The 18,232-nt window shown below is 45.2% G+C and overlaps 1 protein-coding gene across 1 annotated transcript in view; it reads right to left on the bottom strand.

Moving 5' to 3' along the window:
* RPE (ribulose-5-phosphate-3-epimerase) overlaps positions 1 to 18,232 on the bottom strand; it is a 55,333-nt gene that overhangs the window by 15,305 nt on the left and 21,796 nt on the right. The gene's annotated exons all lie outside the window — the stretch shown is intronic.

Below are 18,232 nucleotides of genomic sequence, written 5' to 3'. Positions count from 1 at the left end.
CAGTTGCACTGGAAGATACTATAGTTCAAACATCTATCCCCTTCTTTCTATACACCTGGATTACCCAAACAAGCCTACTATTTTTGTTAAAAACTTAGCTTTATGCAGTTTATAAAAAGATAAAATGTGATAAAACAAATTTCAGTTTAGACTGGTTGCAAATATGGAAAAATCAGGAACTGCTCATGTGATACTGTAAAAGGTTTTTTCCTCTATCTTGTTAGAGAAAGTACCTTCAGTACAGGATCAGCCTGTCAGCCGTGATCTGAGGCACACCAGCAGCAAAATCTAGTTGAGAATGATTAAAAGCATTGACAGCTGCAAAATGCAGAAAATTGATGAATTTAAAAAGCATTCATGTAAGCCCCTTTTGTAAATTAAAGAAAAAAAAAGAGAAAACACAGAATATAACTACAGGTGACTTTCAGGTCAGGAGGGAAAGATGTGGCTGAAAAAATCATACGCAAAAGAAGGATTACTGGCTCTTTTAGGTTGTGTGTTTCAGACTTCATGGTCAGTAGTCGCAGTATCATTCCTTACAGTTGTTGTGGCTATATATGGATAAATGCAAAGATGATGCAACGTTTTACATAGGTTGGCATTTTAAAATGTTTCAAATTTAGGTTATTTTTTTACAACAGTGTTAGTTTCCAGAACCGTATTTCCAGATGGTTACAAAATGCTGCCATTGAAATGGCCCTGAATTTGTGACAATTTATAATCCATCATACAATCCAGGCAGAGTATGAAAATAGACATAAATTAGTCAAACTACAAATAAGATCACCTGATACAAAAATTATGAAGTCTCCAAGCAATCTAAATCACTTCAACTCCCTCTGCAAATGCTTATTAATAAACAAGTAGTAAAAGCATGCAGAGCATAGCTCATGGAATTCTTTCCAAACGCTCCACATGTTTGTGTGTCTTCTGTCTCTCTTTTATGTTTATTATTTTGTGTGTGGGAGCTAGTATGTTTATGCATGTTCATATGTAGGCATGTGTTTGTGGGTCAGTGCATGACAGTTCTGTGTGCATGTCTGCACAAGTAGGCATACTGATATGTATGCATTTATATCTGTATTGGTTCTCTATGTGTCTGTGATTGAGAGTGGAGAAGAGAGAGCAGGACTGTTTGAAAGATTCAATTTTAATAATTGCTATATTCATTCTGCATATGACACTCATGATACCACTTGCAGGGTGGAAGCAGGTATCACTGCATACAACACAGAAGGTTAAAAGTGAGGTCTTAGGGAAGATCTTCACAAAACACTAACAGATGCACCTTGCTTAGTGAGTCTCTTTGGTGAAAAAAGTGAAGCTGCCTCTAAAGTGAAGAGCTCAGCAACCTAGTTTGCAATCTAAAAAGCATCAACAGTTCCAGTATAAGAGACCCTACCAATCAATATTAGTATTTAAAAAAATACTATCTTAGAAGACATTACCAACCTTGCTGTGATGGGGTGTATATCCCATCACAGAAGTCAGGGAAACTCAGAGGAGAAAAAAACGTTAACTACAGAATTCAATCCCCAGAGGAGAGACAGAAGGCAAGTTAGAAGGGAGGGAGAAACTTCAGAATTAAAGTCTTCGAGTGGATAATGTACACAGGACATGGTCCAAATTGCATATATTGACGGAGGATGGAGAGATCAGATAACAACAAAAATCAAGTGTCATGAATATAGCTAATAAACCAACAGGTCTCCCATAAGATCTTTGCAGCTATAAAGCACAATAAGCACATCATAGTGAAAGCGGCAAGGAAAATTAGGAGCAATTTCTTATCAGGTAATCTCCATATCACGGCAGCCACAGCTGCCTCTATGCTGGGCCTGGTCTCTGTTGGTGTAAGTTGTCAAAGAAAAGCCCCCAGCTTCCTCTTCTGAGGACAAGTATATAGTCTGACCGGCATGATGGATCCTCAGCTTGACAGGATACAGGAGAGCAAATTTAATGTTTTGCTGTACACATTTAGTGTACACCACAAAAATCCTGCGTTGGTCTCTCATCCTTGCAGAGTAATCCTAGAAACACAGTTCCCTCTTGTTATTATAAATCAGGGTGGCTCCCAAACTGTCTGCCTGCAGTATGGTTTGTTTATAGGCATAGTTCAGCAGCCAGAAAGTGACCACTCTAGGTCTGTCTCTCCCCAGTCACACCATTCCCATCCAGTGTGCTCCTTCTATGTGCAGGGGGCACCAGCAATCTGCCAGCTTGAGGGTTTGCTTAGCCACAGTTCCAAAAAGCCTCCCAGCTCTTTATCCAAGATAGTTTCAGGGAGCCCAACCATTAAGTTATTGCTGAGACCTATTTTCTAGGTCATCCAGCTTATCTTCCAAGGCCTGAAGTCTGCCACACTGTTGCTGGGCCTCTTCCACTACGTGCATGCAATCCTCCAAATCACTGGTGCGTTGCTGGAAGGTAGTAAAGTCCAGAGACAGGCCATCTAGTTTACCCTCGACATGATCCAGCTTATCTTCTATTCTGCATAGCAGCCAATCCAGAATGCTCTCAATAACAGGAGTCACCTCCACAATTCATATGACACAACAGAAAAGCCAGGTGGGCTCTGCGAAGCTGCCATCTTGGGATCCGGTACTTTAATACCCTCTTTCTCTTTATGTTGAGATTTACCAGACATAATTGTTCAACGCCCACAACCACAAGCAACGCTGCACTCTCCAATCCCCGACAAGGCTATCAGCTGATAAAATCAATCTGAGAATGGGGGGGGGAGGGATATGAGGCTTAGAGATGGGGAAACTCCCCCCACTAGCAACCGCTCTTGATCCAGAAGTATCTTGTTACAATATTCTAACCATGCTTTTTCATTATTTAAGCTAAATAACCAGAGAGAGAGAGGGGATTGAGGCACAGACCAGACAGATTCATTTGTATTTTGATTTTCTGTGTGAGAACATACTGTTACTGTGGAGATGGAGCAGTCTCTAAAGCCTGTAAAATTACTGGGCTGTCTTGGACAAAACACTTAACAGAGGCAAACTGCCCTGCTGGGCTAAAGAATGGGATGTTGTTACTGGGTTTCTGCCTGCAAGAGGAGGGGGAGTTGTGTTTCAGGGAAGCTTAAGAGGCTGACTTTACAGTAGCATTACTGACAGCAGGGCCACTGTGGGTCTGTTTACTTATAGCTGGCTAAAGAGCAGTGTTCTTTTCCTTTCTTTCTTTCTGTTTACCTGCACTGTGTTTGCTCACTTAATCACTGCTACCCCATGGATGTGCATGGTGAAGTCAGGCAGGATCAGAGGAGGAGGTGGAAGTGGAGCGAAAGTCTTGACTCCGTGGGCCTTGTACTCTAGAACACCACCACCACAAAGGGAAAGCTTGTGGTTTCCTAACTGACAGTAATATGTGTTTTAAACTTTCCTGCAGTCTCCTGTGTTTAGGAGTGAGGGACTGAAGAGGAAGCAGGCAGAAGGGGGGAAAAAAAAACTCCCCAGAAAACCGTGAGATGCTGTAAGGAGAGCTACTTGACACAGCTGCAGACAAAAAAGGGCACTGAGGCATTTCCCTTCTCTACCCTCCACCCACCCACGAAGATAGGATATTTCTTACCTCTTCACAAAGTTATGGCTGGGGGTGGGCAATTATTGGGGGAATAAAAATTTGGATGTTAGACACAAAGGCTCTGAAGTGGGGGGGGGGGGGGCGATTATTAGAATACAGTATATATCTAAATGACTTAAAATGCAATACCACAAAGAACACAGCGAAGATGACATAAAAGTATAGTCCTTAGATGATGCAGAATAAATTCCAATTTATTAATAGGTCCATATAAATCATGCAAATCTACAGGACTCGACACGGCTGTGTTTCGGCCAACCGGCCTGCCTCAGGAGTCTTGTATTCTAGATTAAAACACACATATAAAAGAAGAAAATCATAAATGTAGAATCAAATGAAACTGGATAAAAAAAAGACAAATACAGTGCACTCCATTTAATTGCACGTCGGATAAGTGCATGCTCTGTTTAACTGCATGCCGTACTTCGGTCCCGTTTTTAGCACCATTAATTTCTATGGGGACAAACTTCAGTTTAGCGCACCACTGATAAGTGCAAGATTCGCTTATATGCATGGTTGAAGACCGCTCCTCTGCAGGAAAGATTCGGCATAAGCGTGCGCACGGAATATGGAAGCCGATTGGCGTGTGACAACTAACGAGATTTCAAATTTAGCGCCCCTTTAACTGCCACAGGCAGAATAAGCGAAAGAATGTTGTTAGAGCGTACACTGCAGTTGTCGCGGCGGAACTGTAAGACTTTAACACTGGCTGAACGAATAGAAGTTCTTAAATTAGAAAACAAAGTCAAGCCTCTATTGCTAAAGAATTTGGTGTCAATCCCTTTCAAATTTCACGTATCTTGAAGCAGAAAGACCAGCTTCTGGAAGACTGGCAAAACAATAGAAATCCACAACGGAAACGAAAACGGACAGGAAAAGCTGAGGAGGTAGAAGATGCTCTTCTTCGGTGCTTTTCTCGAGTCAGGAGCAGACAGTTTCCTGTCAGTGGTCCACTGCTTATGGAGAAAGCTAACCAGCTAGCTGAAAGTCTTGGACTAAATGAATTAAAAGCTACTGTTGGATGGTTGGAAAGATGGAAGGAGAGGAACAGCATAAAATTCAAGAAACAGCACGGTGAGAAACAAGACGCTGATGACTTTGGTGCTGAAAATTGGGTTGTTTCAATTCTTCCTACCATCTTGAATGAGTTTGCACCTCGTGACATTTTCAATGCTTTCGAAAACGGTCTCTACTGGCGAGCGATTCCTGATGGAACACTTGCATTCAAACATGACAAAACTACTGGAGGTAAAACGTCAAAGGACTGACTGACGATCCTCCTTTGCTGCAATATGGATGGGAGTGAGAAGTTGGAACCTCTTGTCATTGGAAAGAGCAAACAACCCTGTTGCTTCAAGAAAGTTAAGCGACTTCTTGTCGTACGAGGCTAACGCAAATTCATGGATGACTGGGGAAATTTGGAAGCAGTGGCTAAAGAAGTTAGACACTAGAATGCGGGCACAAAAGCGTCAGATTTTGTTGCTTTGTGATAATTGTGCTGCACACAGGGATGATGTCAGGCTGTCTAACGTCAAGGTGATCTTCCTGCCACCAAACACTACCTCTCTGATCCAACCTATGGATCAGGGCATAATAGCCAATTTCAAACATCATTATCGGGCTCTTGTGCTATATTGTCTGATGAGCATTATGAATGACCAGACTGGCAAGGATAAACATGCTGTTGAACTGGCTCATAATCTATCACTGTTGGATTCCCTACATATGCAGAAAGAAGCCTGGAATCATGTTACAAAGGCAACCATTGTGAACTGCTACAAGCGGGCAAGCTTTGTTAAGGATGTGGAGAGAGATGAAACAGATGCAGCTGTTGCAAACGCGTCAGATGAACAGGTTATTGACATCCCAGCCGGTGTTACTGAAGAGGAGTTCCATCACTACGTAGCTATTGATTACGATCTACAAACAGTTGACGACAGCACTGATATCGAGATATGTGCCTACACGCAGGCAACAACAGCTGATTATGAAACAGAGGGTGAAATGAGCAGTGAGGCACATGCTGACGAAATTCAACAACCTCACTTTTGCAAGAGCGCTGGAGAGTCTCAACACCATGCGGGCCTATCTGGAGGCCACTGGATGTCAGTGCTATGACAGTTTTTACCGTCTGGCAGACGTAGTCTATGGAACTCACAGACCCAAGAGTGTACAGAGGACTGACTATAACTGATTACGTCAAGTAAGCCTAACGTCAGTTAACAGAGACTGTATACTGTATGTCAGCTTCTTTGGGTCACTCCGGTTAACTGTATGCATTTCTTTGGTCCCAGACCCTTGCACTTAAGCGGATTGCACTGAATTTACAAATTTACAACCAATTCAAAACACAACCACAGGGAATCAAAATCACCACAAAATAACCAAGTGTACATTCACAATGCACGTCTTAAAAATATGCATCATGTAATAAAATAACCCATAAAAGCTGAAAATTTGAAAACAATTGCAATAAAAATGATTTGTAAAAATTGTAGTTATATCTATTTAATCAACAGAGAGAAATATAAAGTGTAGTAAGGACTAAAAGGTGTGTATAAACATCTTAGCACCTTAACATTCTTATCTGCCACATTACAAAAAATTTAGTCTAAAGTGATATTTGTGGAACACTGATTAAACTTATACACACATAAATAATAGTTGGTTTATATGTAGCTTATATAGTGTCTCTGAAAAGATTGTAGCTGTCAGCTTGTAATCAGGAGACCTCATGTGTAAAACTCCACTGAGAAAGAGAGGTGTGCGCTGATGTAAAATCTTAGTGGAGGGAAAGAATATATGAAGGTGGTAAATGAATAACCAGTTTATTCAGAATATTCATATCAAGAACCCAACACGGTCCGTGTTTCGGCACCAAAGCGCCTGCCTCAGGGGTCACAATCAACTTTCAGAGAGAACAAAAGACCAGCCAACCGATCAGCAAACACCATGTGATAGGAAAGAATATATGAAGGTGGTAAATGAATGCAATCGGACAAAGCGATGAAAAAAACCCCAGTATACTAATCTGTACACGTACAGCTGAAAAATATGCTAATTATGTGAAGGAACCGTCGTACTGGTCTTTGCACAAATGGGAGATGCTGTGAATGAACCATTTGGTGGGAAATTCTAATCTCACAGGACTTACTGTAACTAAAATAACAAAACACAAATTTTATATTAGAAGAGCTACCAGTTACTGAACTTGTAAAGGTACACATTGGGAGATTTGCGGTGTACATTAAAAAATGAAAATAATTATGAAAAAAAACAAATGTATCTACATATTGGAACTTTGTCACAAACAAAAAATCTGAGGGTGGATATCTAAACATAGGCACACATTTTAAAATATTGGACAAACAAATCAAAAACGCGTGAAGGAATGCATTGGCGTCTAACGTTTAGCACGTTGACAATTTTAGCGCGCATCATAAACATGAGCGCCCCTTAGTAAAAGGCACCCTCTATAAGGTACATATAAGCCAACTATTATTTATTTGTATACAAGCTTAATCAGTGTTCCACAAATATCACTTTAGACAAAAATTTTTGTAATGTGACAGATAAGAATGTTAAGGTGCTAAGATGTTTATACACACATTTTAGTCCTTATTGCACTTTATATTTCTCTCTGTTGAGCAAATATACTTAGATGTGAATACAAATTTTACAAATCATTTTTATTGCAATTATTGTTTTCAAATTTTCAGTTATGGGTTATTTTATTGCATGATGCATATTTTTAAGATGTGTATTGTGAATGTACACTTGATTATTTTGTTGTAATTTTGAATCCCTGTTGTTGTGTTTTGAACTGGTTGTAAATTGATTTGTATAAATTTGTGGGGGGTTTTTTATCCAGTTTTATTTCATTGTTCATGTATGATTTGCTTATTTTATAGGTGTGTTAATCTACAATACAAGACTCCTGAGGCAAGCCGGTTGGCTGAAACACAGCTGTGTCGAGTCCTGTAGATTTGCATGATTTATGTGGACCTATTAATAAACTGGAATTTATTCTGCATCATCTAAGGACTATACTTTTGTGTCATCTTCGCTGTGGTCTTTGTGGTTTTGAGTCTGCAAAGATTCTGTTCTTTTGTCTACATTAAAATGCAGTACAACATAGGGAATTATTTCTAATCTCTATGCGCACATCTCTCTGTTGTGTGCTTGATATGTGTTGTCGTTATGGGAAGTAGCTGGATTGTGAGGCAATTGTGCAGGGGGAGGGGTACGGTTTTGGGTGGGAGTTTAGAGGGTTGGGAGTGTAGAAACCAGGGAGAAGTCTGAAAGGAGCAAATCCTTAAAAGTTATGTTTCACTGTATGTATGTAAGTTTCTATGCTACGGAAGCTGAACTCAATCTCCCCAAGAAATGAAATGCATCAGTTTTTGGAAAGGGGGGGGGGGCTTATTTCTCTAACACCTGATCTGATCCATTTTTCATCTCTATATGTCTATTTACCACATGTATAGTTTCATCCCAGTCTGTTAAAATTTTGGAGACTTATTTTAACACCAGACAGACGGACAACTAAATATTCTCAACCCTTTTTGTGTACTCCTTTCCAACTTACATTACATTGCAAAGAAAAAGCACACACTTGACCGAAGCTTCCCAAACTGTAGACCAGAACCCCAAATGCGATCACAAAACCTACATTTGGGGTCACGACCTGGATAGGCTCTCCACAGGTATATCATTACTCTGCACCTCTTTGGGGGGAGGGGGTCAAAATTTTATTTGGCTACGATCATAGTCATAGCCACAAAAAGATTGATAAGCACTGCTTTTGACCTTCTCTCTCAAACTTAAAAGATTTCCAAATCACAACTCGTTTCAAAATAACAGGCCACTAATTACCCAGCTTTAGGACTCTTGCAAAGACTGAATGACAGTTTTACTGGTGGGCAAGCAGACTGTAAGGAATATCCTGGCTGATAAAAGGAAACTGCTGCCTACAAAGAGATGGTAACATGAAATATATACCACAAATCACTTTAAGAGGAAGTTAATCGTTAAGGGGCCCTTTAAGCTGCGGTGGCACCTAAGCGCGCAAAATGAACGTCAATTTGGAACTACCACATGGGCCGGGCAGTAATTTCATTTTTTACACGCACCATAAAATATATTTCATTTTCCGGCGCACGGCACTAACTGGGCGGTAATCAGCATTGCATGCGTGTAGACAATTACCGCCTAGTTAACGCGTGAGACCTTTCTGCTAAGTGAATGGGTGGCGGTAAGGTCTTGGACCCAAAATGGACACGCACCAATTTTTATTTTGACACACGTCCATTTTCACCTCCCCCCCCCCCCCAAAAAAAAGGGGGGGGCATTTTTTTTTACAGACGCGCTGAAAAATGGATCTGCGCGTGTCCAAAACATGTGCCTACACTAGCACAAGCCATTTTTCAGCGCACCTTAGTAAAAGGACCCCTAAGGAAATTCAATTCACTTCAAAATAATCTAATATAGGCAAAAAAAAAATGGAAGGGAAAGCCTCAGAAATGCAGGTCTTCAAAAACTTTGCCTAGCATTGATCATTGGTAAGAACCTTCCTTTCATTCATTTTAATAATTTCTTATTTTTAAATTCAGTTTTCAAATTTTTATAAAAACATCTTTTTTTATCAAATAAACACCTAGCTTTAAAGTTAGTGCCAACATGTATAGCACAGCAATAATCGCTAGCATTTTAACCTGAACACAATATCTAATCAGAAGCCAATGCAGAGAAAAGATGTAGAGTAATGTGCTCTCTCAGTGTGCACCCACTCAAGCCAGTCTACAGCAGTTTAAGCCAACTGCACTGCTTTAAGTAAGGTAACTGGAAGACTTACATATGTTGAGCTACAATAATCCAGTGTTGTAGCAAGCAATGCCTGTAGCACAAAGCAAAAGTCTTGACATCTCAGACAGCATAGAAAATGACAGCAGACAAAGAATCAAGAGGCCTACCTAGTCGGTCTATCCATACTACTAAGCTCTTCTTCTTCAACAAGATTATAAGGGACTGTGTGTAGGATAACTGCGGAGGTCTTAGATTGTAAGCTCTTTGAGCAGGGACTGTCTTTCTTCTATGTTTGTGCAGCGCTGCGTACGCTTTGTAGCGCTATAGAAATGCTAAATAGTAGTAGTAGTACTAAGATGGATAGTTATGAATGTGATTGTCATTCCTATAAGACGGATAATGAAGATATGAATCTTTATATATATTTATGGAGTCTAGTGTTTGTATTAAGAATGATCGTTTTGTCTGTCTGGACTTTTCTGTCAAATTAATGGCGTTCATTTTTTTCTCTTGATTTTAGTTCTATATACAGCTCTGGCCTGCTCTTTCAGATTAGGCAGTATAGTAAGTTTTAATAAACTAAGATCTAAGTAGAAAAATTAAGGCAGATAAAAGACCACATGGCCTATCCAGTCTGCCCATTCATATCATCCACAATCCCTTAGAGATCCTATATACTTGTCCCAAGCCTTCTTGATTTCACAGTTTTCGTCTCCACCAGCTCCACCAGGAGACCGTTCTACGGATTAACCACCCTTTCCTTGGAGAAGTGTTTCCTCAGGTTACTTCCTAGCCTGTCCCCTCAACTTCATCCTATGCCCCCTCATTCTAAAGTCTCCTTTCAACTGAAAGACTCGCTTCCTGTGCATTTATTCTACAAAGTATTTAAATATATATCATAACTCCCATCTTCCACCTTTCTTCAAAAGTATACATATTAAGATCTTTAAGTCTGTCTCCATACACTTTATGATGGCCACTGATCATTTTAGTAGCTGCCCTCTAGACTGACTTCATCTTGTTTATATCTTTTTGAAGGTGTGGTCTCTATAATTGTACACAATATTCTAAATGAGGTCTCACCAGAGCCTTATACAGGCGCATAACCACCTCCTTTTTCCCACTGGCCATTGCTCTCCCTACACACCCAAATATCCTCCTGGCTTTCGCCATCACATTTTTAGCATTAAATTTTTAGCTGCCAAATTCTGGACTATTCTTCGAGCTTCGCTAGGTCGTTCCTAACGTTATCAACATGATAATTCCTTCCTCTTCACTAGAGAGATCCTCTTGCTTACCCCATACTTTCTTGAATTCTAATACAGTCCTTGTCTCTACTACCTCTTCTGGGCCATTCCACAGATCCACCACCCTATATTTCCTTAGATTATTCCTGAGTCTGTCCCTTTTCACTTTCATCCTAGAGCAGTGGTTCTCAACTCAGTCCTTGGGGTACACCTAGCCAGTTAGGTTTTTAGGATACCTACAATGAATATACACAAGAGAGATCTGCATACAGTGGAGGTAACAGGGACTGGGGAAGTGAAATCAGTAGGTAAAATGTTCTGTGTATTTTACATTGCCACGTGTTATTGACCTCTGAGTTCCTTTGGGAAGAGTAGGGTATTGCATCTGTATATTCCTTCCTATGCTAGGCCTGTTACTAAGGCCTATGCCTGACATTGCTCTGTATTTTGGTTCTCACAAGTTAGCCTAGCTGAGAACATGCCTTTCATATAAGGTGGATATAACCTTGGGAGTTGCTGAGAGACTAAGGACACAGTGAGCCTACATGTCCAGAATGTTTCAGTCTTGGGGAGAGAGTACACAAGGGTATTGTTTTAGTTTGCACGCGGTACTGATAAGCTAATTAGCCAATAGCCACCAAGTGTCCATGTGAATACATGTTGGGAGAGAATGATATAATGCAGGAAAATCCATATATGGTACAGGCTAGTTTCTGATTCTAGTTTAGGAGAAATCACATGATTTAGGAGAAATGAAACTTACAAACAGTATACATGTGATGGCTGGGACAGTGTGAGCTGAGCAGTCTTTGTTATTCAGGATTTGCATCTTGCTTTGCTGGGTGACAATTACTTTGTATATGACTTAATAAGATACCAATAAAGATTTTACTGGTTGCGCCTATCCGAGTCCAAATTGTCTCTCTTATTTTTTCAGCCCACGAGGCTGAAGTGTTTCCCCCCCCCCCCCCCCCCGCAAGGGACAGGGGTAATAAAGCGAATGCTACATACCTGTAGAAGGTATTCTCCGAGGACAGCAGGCTGATTGTTCTCACTGATGGGTGACGTCCACGGCAGCCCCCTCCAATCGGAAACTTCACTAGCAAAGGCCTTTGCTAGCCCTCGCGCACCGCGCATGCGCGGCCATCTTCCCGCCCGAACCGGCTCGTGTTCGTCAGTCCCGTACGTAGCAAGACAAAGACAAGGGAAGACACAACTCCAAAGGGGAGGCGGGTGGGTTTGTGAGAACAATCAGCCTACTGTCCTCGGAAAATACCTTCTACAGGTATGTAGCATTCGCTTTCTCCGAGGACAAGCAGGCTGCTTGTTCTCACTGATGGGGTATCCCTAGCCCCAGGCTCACTCAAAACAACAAACATGGTCAATTGGGCCTCGCAACGGCGAGGACATAACTGAGATTGACCTAACAACTTATCCAACTAACTGAGAGTGTAGCCTGGAACAGAATAAACATGGGCCTAGGGGGTGTGGAGTTGGATTCTAAACCCCGAACAGATTCTGAAGACTGACTGCCCGAACAGACTGTCGCGTTGGGTATCCTGCTGCAGGCAGTAATCAGATGTGAATGTGTGGACAGATGACCACGTTGCAGCCTTGCAAATCTCTTCAATAGTGGCTGACTTCAAGTGGGCCACTGACGCTGCCATGGCTCTAACACTATGAGCCGTGACATGACCCTCAAGAGCCAGCCCAGCCCGGGCGTAAGTGAAGGAAATGCAATCTGCTAGCCAATTGGAAATGGTGCGTTTCCCCACAGCCATTCCTCTCCTGTTGGGATCAAAAGAAACAAACAATTGGGCGGACTGTCTGTTGGGCTGTGTCCGCTCCAGATAGAAGGCCAATGCTCTTTTGCAGTCCAATGTGTGCAGCTGACGTTCAGCAGGGCAGGAATGCGGACGGGGAAAGAATGTTGGCAAGACAATTGACTGGTTCAGATGGAACTCCGACACTACCTTCGGCAAGAACTTAGGGTGAGTGCGGAGGACTACTCTATTATGATGAAATCTGGTGTAAGGGGCCTGGGCTACCAGGGCCTGAAGCTCACTGACTCTACGAGCTGAAGTAACTGCCACCAAGAAAATGACTTTCCAGGTCAAGTACTTCAGATGGCAGGAGTTCAGTGGCTCAAAAGGAGGTTTTATCAGCTGGGTGAGAACGACATTGAGATCCCATGACACTGTAGGAGGTTTGACGGGGGGCTTTGACAAAAGCAAACCTCTCATGAAGCGAACAACTAAAGGCTGTCCTGAGATCGGCTTACCTTCCACACGGTAATGGTATGCACTGATTGCGCTAAGATGAACCCTTACCGAGTTGGTCTTGAGACCAGACTCAGACAAGTGCAGAAGGTATTCAAGCAGGGTCTGTGTAGGACAGGAGCGAGGATCTAAGGCCTTGCTGTCACACCAGACGGCAAACCTCCTCCATAAAAAGAAGTAACTCCTGTTAGTGGAATCTTTCCTGGAAGCAATCAAGACACGGGAGACACCCTCCGACAGACTCAAAGAGGCAAAGTCTACGCTCTCAACATCCAGGCCGTGAGAGCCAGAGACCGGAGGTTGGGATGCAGAAGCGCCCCTTCGTCCTGTGTGATGAGGGTCGGAAAACACTCCAATCTCCACGGGTCTTCGGAGGACAACTCCAGAAGAAGAGGGAACCAGATCGGACGCGGCCAAAAAGGAGCAATCAGAATCATGGTGCCTCAATCTTGCTTGAGTTTCAACAAAGTCTTCCCCACCAGAGGTATGGGAGGACAAGTATACAGCAGGCCATTCCCCCAATCCAGGAGGAAGGCATCCGATGCCAGTCTGCCGTGGGCCTGAAGCCTGGAACAGAACTGAGGGACCTTGTGGTTGGCTTGAGATACGAAGAGATCTACCAAGGGGGTGCCCCACACTTGGAAGATCCGGCACACTACTCTGGAGTTGAGCGACCACTCGTGAGGTTGCATAATCCTGCTCAACCTGTCGGCCAGACTGTTGTTTACGCCTGCCAGATATGTGGCTTGGAGAAACATTCCGTGACGGCGAGCCCAGAGTCACATGCTGACGGCTTCCTGACACAGGGGGCGAGATCCGGTGCCCCCCTGCTTGTTGATGTAATACATGGCAACCTGGTTGTCTGTCTGAATTTGGATAATTTGGTGGGACAGCCGATCTCTGAAAGCCTTCAGAGCGTTCCAGACCGCTCACAACTCCAAGAGATTGATCTGTAGACCTTGTTCCTGGAGGGACCAGCTTCCCTGGGTGTGAAGCCCATCGACATGAGCTCCCCACCCCAGGAGAGACGCATCCGTAGTCAGCACTTTTTGTGGCTGAGGAATTTGAAAAGGGCGTCCCAGAGTCAAATTGGACCAAATCGTCCACCAGTACAGGGATTTGAGAAAACTCGTGGACAGGTGGATCACGTCCTTTAGATCCCCAGCAGCCTGAAACCACTGGGAAGCTAGGGTCCATTGAGCAGATCGCATGTGAAGATGAGCCATGGGAGTCACATGAACTGTGGAGGCCACGTGGCCAAGCAATCTCAACACCTGCCGAGCTGTGATCTGCTGGGACGCTTGTACCCGGGAGACGAGGGACAGCAGGTTGTTGGCCCTCGTCTCCGGAAGATAGGCACGAGCCATCCGAGAATCCAGCAGAGCTCCTATGAATTCGATGGGACTTTGGGTAATTTATCACAAACCCCAGTAGCTCCAGGAGTCGAATAGTCGTCTGCATGGACTGTAGCGCTCCTGCCTCGGAATTGTTCTTCACCAGCCAATCGTCGAGATAAGGGAACACGTGCACTCCCAGCCTGCGAAGTGCTGCTGCTACTACAGCCAGGCACTTCGTGAACACCCTGGGCGCAGAGGCGAGCCCAAAGGGTAGCACACGGTACTGGAAGTGTCGTGTGCCCAGCTGAAATCACAGATACTGCCTGTGAGCTGGCAATATCGGGATGTGCGTGTAGGCGTCCTTCAAGTCCAGAGAGCATAGTCAATCGTTTTCCTGAATCATGGGAAGAAGGGTGCCCAGGGAAAGCATCCTGAACTTTACCTTGACCAGATATTTGTTCATGGCCCTTAGGTCTAGGATGGGACGCATCCCCCCTGTTTTCTTTTCCACAAGGAAGTACCTGGAATAGAATCCCAGCCCTTCTTGCCCGGATGGCATGGGCTCGACTGCATTGGCGCTAAGGGCGGAGAGTTCCTCTGCAAGTACCTGCTTGTGCTGGAAGCTGTAGGACTGAGCTCCCGGTGGGCAATTTGGAGGCTTTGAGGGTGTATCCTTGCCGGACTATTTGAAGAACCCGGTCGGAGGTTATAAGAGGCCACCTTTGGTGAAAAACTTTCAACCTCCCCCCGACCGGTAGATCGCCCGGCACGGATACGTTGATGTCGGCTATGCTCTGCTGGAACCAGTCAAAAGCTCGTTCCCTGCTTTTGCTGGGGAGCCGTAGGGACTTGCTGAGGCACACGCTGCTGATGAGAGCGAGCGCGCTGGGGCTTAGCCTGGGCCACAGGCTGGCGAGAGGGAGGATTGTACCTATGCTTACCAGAAGAGTAGGGAACAGCCCTCCTTCCCCCATAAAAACGTCTACCTGAGGAGGTAGATGCTGAAGGCTGCCGGCGGGAGAATTTGTCGAAAGCGGTATCCCGCTGGTGGAGCTGTTCTACCACCTGTTCGACTATTTCTCCAAAAATGTTGTCCGCTCGGCAAGGGGACTCCGCAATCCGCTGCTGGATCCTATTCTCCAGGTCGGAGGCACGCAGCCATGAGAGTCTGCGCATCATCACACCTTGAGCAGCGGCCCTGGACGCAACATCAAAGGTATCATATACCCCTCTGGCCAGGAATTTTCTGCACGCCTTCAGCTGCCTGACCACCTCCTGAAACAGCTTGGCTTGCTCAGGAGGGAGCTTGTCCACCAAGCCCGCCAACTGCCACACATTGTTCCGCCTATGGATGCTCGTGTAGAGCTGGTAGGACTGAATCTTGGCCACGAGCATAGAGGAATGATAGGCCTTCCTTCCAAAGGAATCTAAGGTTCTGGAGTCTTTGCCCGGGGGCGCTGAAGCATGCTCTCTAGAACTATTAGCCTTCTTTAGGGCCAGATCCACCACACCAGAGTTGTGAGGCAACTGAATGCGCATCAGCTCTGGGTCCCCATGGATCCGATACTGGGATTCGATCTTCTTGGGAATGTGGGGATTAGTTAGTGGCTTGGTCCAGTTCGCCAGCAATGTCTTTTTTAGGACATGATGCATGGGTACTGTGGACGCTTCCTTAGGTGGAGGATAGTCCAATAGCTCAAACATTTCAGCCCTGGGCTCATCCTCCACAACCACCGGGAAGGGGATGGCCGTAGACATCTCCCGGACAAAGGCTGCGAAAGACAGACTCTCGGGAGGAGAAAGCTGCCTTTCAGGGGACGGAGTGGGATCAGAAGGAAGGCCATCAGACTCCTCGTCAGAGAAATATCTGATGTCCTCATCCTCCTCCCACGAGGCCTCACCATCGGTATCAGACACAAGTTCACGAACCTGTGTCTGAAGCCGTGCCCGACTCGACTCCGTGGAAACACGGCCACGGTAGGAGCGTCGAGAAGTGGACTCCCTCGCCAGCACTGGCGAAGCTCCCTCCGCTGATGTCGTCGGGGAGTCTGCCTGGGAGGCGGCCGTAGCCGGTACCGCAAGCGGTACCGATACCGGGGACCTCACCTCGGGCAAGGGGCCAGCTGTCGCCTCACTCGACGGTACCGGTGGCTCAAGCACCCCCGGTACCGGAGAAGGGCGCAACAGCTCTCCCAGAATCTCTGGAAGAATGGCCTGGAGACTCTCGTGCAGAGCGGCTGTGGCGAAAGACTGGGAAGCCAATGCAGGTGTCGATGTCAGAGTCTGTTCCGGGCGTGGAGGCGGTTCCAGGCTGTCCAAGGGGGAGCGCATTGACACCTCGTGAACAGAGAGTGAGCGGTCCTCCCGGTGCCGATGCCTACTGGGTGCCGACTGCCTCGGCGACCCAGAGCTCTCGGTACCGAGATGGGAAGGAGACCGGTGACGATGCTTCTTTGACTTCTTCAAGCGAAGCATGTCACCGGAGCTTCCCGGTACCAACGAGGAGGACGTAGAATCCAACTGTCGCTTCCTCGGGGCCGAGGCCGAAGAGGGTCGATCTCGGGGGGGGGGCTGTACTGCAGGAGCCCTCAGGGCAGGGGGAGACCCACCCGAAAGCTCACCGCCACCAGCAGGGGAATGGACAGCTCTCACCTGCACTCCAGACGAAGCACCACCGTCCGACGACATCAGCAATAGCGGAGGTCCCGGTACCACCGACGTCGACGCAGCCTTCCGATGCCTCGGTACCGACGATGCAGGAGGTAGAGGCCTCGATGCAGTCGATGCCAATGCCGAAGACTTCGATGCTGTCGATGTCGATGCACTCAATGCGTCCCGTGCTGTTGTTGTCGAGGAGCCCGAGAACAACGTGTTCCACTGGGCCAATCTCGCTACCTGAGTCCTCTTTTTCAAAAGAGCACAGAGACTGCAGGCCTGCGGGCGGTGCCCAGCCCCCAGACACTGAAGACACGAAGCGTGCCTATCAGTGAGCGAGATTACCCGGGCGAACTGGGTGCACTTCTTGAAGCCGCTGGAAGACTTCGATGACATGGGCGGAAAAATTACGCCGGCGAAATCAAAATTCGCAATGATGACGAAAGGCACCAAAAAGAAGGGAAAAAAACCCGCATCGAGGCCAAATAGGCCGGTCCCGAAAGCGAAAGGAAACTTACGCAGGGAAAAAGCTGGAAACACAGGAAAGGGATAAAGACCGGAAAGGTCTTTTTTTTTTTTCAGCGAAAATCGCGAAGACGCGCGAGGTGAACTTTAGGGGCACGAAACGGCGGCAAAAAACGACCGTCCCGAGCGCAGACAAAAGAAGACTGACGAACACGAGCCGGTTCGGGCGGGAAGACAGCCGCGCATGCGCATCGGCGCGCGAGGGCTAGCAAAGGCCTTTGCTAGTGAAGTTTCCGATTGGAGGGGGCTGCCATGGACGTCACCCATCAGTGAGAACAAGCAGCCTGCTTGTCCTCGGAGAAAATACATTCATCTTAATGCCAGAACTCACTCCTTGAAACCTCAGGTTCAAACGAGTGGTTAGCTCACACCTTACGTGGTTTTGGAAGAGGTGTACATGCCAGCAGGGTAATTTTTTTAAATATACATGTACTCACCTTGTAAAACGGGAAGTATAACTATATGTTAAAAGTGTGCTACAGACTATACATTTATGGTTTATTTAAAATGTAATACATTGCCCTTTAAGGGGCATCATAGGATTCAATGCTGTTATTAAGGTGGTGAATCTGCTCTTTTTGAAAATAAGTGCTGCATTGCTCTTTTTAATTAGCTATAACTAACTATTAGGAGACATGGCATAAGGAATCCAGGTAAAGGGGGCTTCTAAGATGTAAAACTTTGCAAGTAAATTACCAAAATTTTGAACTGGATTTGGTGTTTAGCAGGACCCTGCTGATCCACTGACCCCCTAAAGGCTAAACTTACTGTTAATTTCTCTTTCTTCCTCTAT

This window comes from Microcaecilia unicolor, chromosome 7 (genome assembly GCF_901765095.1).
Source record: "Microcaecilia unicolor chromosome 7, aMicUni1.1, whole genome shotgun sequence".
NCBI lineage: Eukaryota > Metazoa > Chordata > Amphibia > Gymnophiona > Siphonopidae > Microcaecilia > Microcaecilia unicolor.
This window is presented reverse-complemented; position numbering and strand designations above follow the sequence as displayed.